Below are 6,000 nucleotides of genomic sequence, written 5' to 3' on the forward strand. Positions count from 1 at the left end.
AATATGTATCGGCGTAACTAAGCTAAGTCTACATGACTACCTGCACTGAAGGGGCAAAGATACTGGTACACCTGCCTAATACCGTGTAGGGCTCTCACTAAAAGGAAGAAGTGCAGCAACACGAAGCGGCATGGGCTCGACTAATGTCTGAAGTAGTGCTGGAGGGAACTGGAACCATGAAACCGGCAAGGCTGTCCATAAATTCATAAGAGTATGAAGGGGTGGAGATCTCTGTTGAACAGCATTTTGCAAGGCATCCCAGATATGCTCAATAATGTTCGCGTCTGGGGAGTTTGGTGGGCAGCGGAAGTGTTTAAACTCAGAAGTGTGTCCCTGAACTCACTCTGTACCAACTCTAAACGTGTTGGATATCTCCATGTCAGCTGGAATTTCCCGAGTCCGTCGGAATGCACAATGGACATGAATGGGTGCAGGTGAGTAGACAGAATTCCTACGTAAGTGTCACCTGTCAGAGTTTATCTAGACGTATCAGGGGTCCCATATCACTCAAACTGCAGACACCCCACGCCATTACAGAGCCTCCGCGAGTTTGAACAGTTCCCTACTTACATGCAGTTTCCATCGATTCATGAGGCTGTCTCCATATGCGTATAAGTCCATCCGCCCGATGGAATTGGAGACGTCAAACCAGGCAACATGTTTCCAGTCGTCATCAGTCCAATGTCGGCGTTGACGAGCCCTGGTGAGGCGTAAAGCCTTGTGTCGTGCAGTCATCAAGGGTACTGGAGTGGGCCTTCGTCTACGAAATCCCATATCAATGATGTTCCGTTGAATGGTGAGCACACTACCACTTGTTGATATCCGAGCATTGAAATTTCAGCAATTTGCGGAAGGGTTGCACTTCTGTCACGCTGAATGATTCTCTTTAGTCGTCGTTCGTCCCGTTCTTGCAGGATCATTTTCCGGCCGCAGCGATGTCGAACATTTGATGTGTTACCGAATTCCTGATATTCATGGTACACTCATGAAATGGTCGTACCGGAAAATCCCCATTTTATCGCTACCTCGGAGACGCTTTGTCCCACCGCTCGTCCACGGATTATAGCACCTCGTTGTAACTCACTTCAAATCTTGATAGTGCGGTAGCGTTCTCGCTTCCCGCGCCCTGGTTCCCGGGTTCGATTCCCGGCGGGGTCAGGGATTTTCTCTGCCTCGAGATGGCTGGGTGTTGTGTGTTGTCCTTAGGTTAGTTAGGTTTAAGTAGTTCTAAGTTCTAGGGGCCTGATGACCATAGATGTTAAGTCCCATAGTGCTCAGAGCCATTTGAACCATCAAATCTTGATAACCTGGTATTTTAGCAGCAGTAACCTATATAACAACTGCGCCAGAAACTTGTTGTCTTATATAGGCGCCGGCCCGAGTGGCCGTGCGGTTCTAGGCGGTACAGTCTGGAGCCGAGTGACCGCTACGGTCGCAGGTTCGAATCCTGCCTCGGGCATGGACGTGTGAGATGTCCTTAAGTTAGTTAGGTTTAATGAGCTCTAAGTTCTAGGCGACTGATGACCTCAGAATTTAAGAGGCATAGTGCTCAGAGCCATTTGAACCATTTTTACGTTATATATGCGCTGCCGGCGGCAGCTCTGTATTCTGTCTGTTTATATATCTCTGTATTTTTATACCCCTGACCATATCACTTTCTTTGGTGCTTCAGTGTGTACGGGCATCTAACTGTACAATTGGCATTTTCTATGATTTTATGGTTTTTACAGTGACTGATTTTTGTTTTGTTTTTTCGTATTTAATGAAGTGCTGATTATAGCTACGATCTTTGCTGAAATCTAAATCGGCACTAAAATACAGGTGACATTACGACCGATGCTGACGTTCTGTACTAAATTACATCACGGCCGTGGTGAACAATTATTCCCATGGAATCAAACCTGACCATAAATTTAAGTGTTATAAAGTCTCTTCTGAAAGTACTTCTCATTAGTATACCTTTCCACGGACGTGAAACGTGGGCTATGGAAAGTTCAGGCGTGAAGACAACAGAAACCCTTGAAATACGGGAACACATTGTAATGATGAAAATTAGACTGATAATGAATGTAACTAATCAGCAGATGTTGAGTCGGAAAGGGAAAAATAATTCAGTGCGGAACTTGACTAAAAGAACGGGTCGGCAGAAGGAACACATCCGCAGCCCTCACAGAAATGTCTTTGTGGTAGCAAACGAATTTGTGTGGTAGAGGTTGAAATGCAGATGGAGAGCAAGTTTAAAGTACAATAAGCATTACGAAAGGATGTAGAGTACAATAGTTACACAGAGATGAAGAGGCTTGCACCAGAGAGACAAGCGTGGGAAGGGACTTCTGACCAACTTTCGGTGTGGAGAACAGCAGAACTGCTTGTGCTGTATCACATTACTTTTGTGTGGCGCAGACGTTTACTTTGCTACTTCCTGTATGAACATACAGTACTCTGAAATAACTTTATAACAGCCCTATATTTCATATACAAAGCTATTTTCTCTGCAGTCGTTAGCGTTCATTCAACAATGTTGCAAATATGTAGTGTTCTAGTCAAACAAACGATCGAAATAATCTGAAAAATATTCCTAAGATACAGTAAAATACAGTAAAACTTTTAGGGATGACAACAAGTTTTACCAGTTACACTTATTTCCAAATAAATTACGGGGATGTAGCCGGTTGAAGACGTCGACAACCGCCGATATTACGAAACGTGCGCACCATGTTGCAAGTAAGCATTGTGCAAGGGAATTTAAAACCTCAATGACGTGCAGAACTATCCAACACACACACATGCACCCACACACACACACACACACACACACACACACACACACACACACACACATGCAAACATACACTGTAAACACTAGCGACATTACAAAGAAAAAAATGACCGACATCAGGAGTTACCTATTGTGAAAAGTAATAACCAGTTGGTGAGGAAGCATTCACTGTGTGTCTCTATTTTCTGAGAAGGGAGAAAGCAGGATTCTAGGCAAAATTTAAGCAAAAACCTCCATCTCTAATTATAAGGTTGCTTGGCAATTTAATTTGAATTGATTCCTTAATAAGATTATCCCAGTAGCTGGAAATGTATTTTAGAATACTCATGTTGTAACACTCCTGGAAATTGAAATAAGAACACCGTGAATTCATTGTCCAGGAAGGGGAAACTTTATTGACACATTCCTGGGGTCAGATACATCACATGATCACACTGACAGAACCACAGGCACATAGACACAGGCAACAGAGCATGCACAATGTAGGCACTAGTACAGTGTATATCCACCTTTCGCAGCAATGCAGGCTGCTATTCTCCCATGGAGACGATCGTAGAGATGCTGGATGTAGTCCTGTGGAACGGCTTGCCATGCCATTTCCACCTGGCGCCTCAGTTGGACCAGCGTTCGTGCTGGACGTGCAGACCGCGTGAGACGACGCTTCATCCAGTCCCAAACATGCTCAATGGGGGACAGATCCGGATATCTTGCTGGCCAGGGTAGTTGACTTACACCTTCTAGAGCACGTTGGGTGGCACGGGATACATGCGGACGTGCATTGTCCTGTTGGAACAGCAAGTTCCCTTGCCGGTCTAGGAATGGTAGAACGATGGGTTCGATGACGGTTTGGATGTACCGTGCACTATTCAGTGTCCCCTCGACGATCACCAGAGGTGCACGGCCAGTGTAGGAGATCGCTTCCCACACCATGATGCCGGGTGTTGGCCCTGTGTGCCTCGGTCGTATGCAGTCCTGATTGTGGCGCTCACCTGCACGGCGCCAAACACACATACGACCATCATTGGCACCAAGGCAGAAGCGACTCTCATCGCTGAAGACGACACGTCTCCATTCGTCCCTCCATTCACGCCTGTCGCGACACCAATGGAGGCGGGCTGCACGATGTTGGGGCGTGAGCGGAAGACGGCCTAACTGTGTGCGGGACCGTAGCCCAGCTTCATGGAGACGGTTGCGAATGGTCCTCGCCGATACCCCAGGCGCAACAGCGTCCCTAATTTGCCGGGAAGTGGCGGTGCGGTCCCCTACGGCACTGCGTAGTATCCTACGGTCTTGGCGTGCATCCGTGCGTCGCTGCGGTCCGGACCCAGGTCGCCGGGCACGTGCACCTTCCTCCGACCACTGGCGACAACATCGATGTACTGTGGAGACCTCACGCCCCACGTGTTGAGAAATTCGGCGTTACGTCCATCCGGCCTCCCGCATGCCCACTATACGCCCTCGCCCAAAGTCCGTCAACTGCACGTACGGTTCATGTCCACGCTGTCGCGGCATGCTACCAGTGTTAAAGACTGCGATGGAGCTCCGTATGCCACGGCAAACTGGCTGACACTGACGGCGGCGGTGCACAAATGCTGCGCAGCTAGCGCCATTCGACGGCCAACACCGCGGTTCCTGGTGTGTCGGCTGTGCCGTGCGTGTGATCATTGATTGTACAGCCCTCTCGCAGTGTCCGGAGCAAGTATGGTGGGTCTGACACACCGGTGTCAATGTGTTCTTTTTTCCATTTCCAGGAGCGTATATTCCATAGGATGGCTGGTGTCAAGACAACGTTCTGGTATAGTAGATTTTATCAGCTGTTATAAGCGTGTTTGATGCTTATATTCCATTCACTGAACTTCCACAATCCTCATAGTGTGACCAGTATATGACATGCTACAAGTACAAGGATTACGGTACGCCCCGCCTTATTTAAACCGAGATCATCCTTTACGGAGCCTAAAAGCAACATATACTTAGAAGGTAACCTAAATATATATTTAACATCATATTTCCGCAAACTACGACCAATATTTTTTAGAAACGCTCCCCGCGTAAGGCAAAAAAGGCCGTATACTTTTGTGCGACCACAGATACTGTTATCACTCATCCAGTACACGGTTGGTCGATAGCGCAAACGCACGTGTGATCTATCTTTCACAAGTACCATTCTGAAAAAAAGGTGACCTGAAGATGAGCTAACTCAGCTGACAAAATTTCATGGTCTGAAATGACGTGGGCCCTTCGAACCGAAGTGCAGAGTATACCTTCATACAGAGCCAGTTTGTGATAAGTATAAGCCTGCAGACACAAGTCAGTGCGTGTAAGCTTTTTATATACAGCCTGTCTCAACATACCGTCAACCTTCCTCTTGACAAATACATTCAGGAAGGGGCGGTAGCTGCCCTTTGTCATTTCAACCGTGAAACGACTATTCGCCTGGACTAAACTTACATCTTCTCTCACTGCCTTGAGGCCAAACAAAAGAATGATCCGGCGGCAAACCAAATTTTATACCACGTATTGTTTCTTGGAGTATGATGGCTGTGTTCTGGAATTTGTTGAAGATCTGAGAGGATCTAAGCGTAGAAAAGTTTTGTTCTTTATGTTGAAACGCTTATTTCCTTGCTTGCTAAGAAAAACTAAGAGGAAGTCCGCCTTTGTAGGACACTGTTTTATAGTGTTTATTTTACACAGACGCATTTCAATACATTTTTTGCTGTCTTTTTTGGGATTTTTGTGTATTTTCCTTCTATGATATTATTGTTACATGTTCGTATTCTGTGCAGCTAAAAAGTGTTTACATCTGCAGAGGGAACGATTATCAAGTTTCAAATATTTTACACATATATTTCGTACGTTGCTTACAGTACCAGGTCGAGATATACTAGTATGTCACTGAGTGTGTGCGTTATGTTGTTCACATACAACGCCTTTAAAGATCTTGGTTTTATGTTAAATTTGGAAATAATTTGAATATAACTATTGGTTTACATATCTTACATGACGCTAGAAAATAAACAACGAAATGTGGTTTAGCTCTTTGTTTCTTGTTCATTTCCGACCGGAAATCACTATGTATCACGTTATTGGATGTGTTACTTATGGATTTTGATATTGTGGTACTTTTCCCCTTTCTTGTGTGATGTCCATATGCTTATTTCTTTCCCTGTTACACAAGCATTACGCAATTTGTCAACCAAGCACAGTTTAGTTGAGTGGGA

Source organism: Schistocerca gregaria, chromosome 2 (assembly GCF_023897955.1).
Source record: "Schistocerca gregaria isolate iqSchGreg1 chromosome 2, iqSchGreg1.2, whole genome shotgun sequence".
Taxonomy (NCBI): domain Eukaryota; kingdom Metazoa; phylum Arthropoda; class Insecta; order Orthoptera; family Acrididae; genus Schistocerca; species Schistocerca gregaria.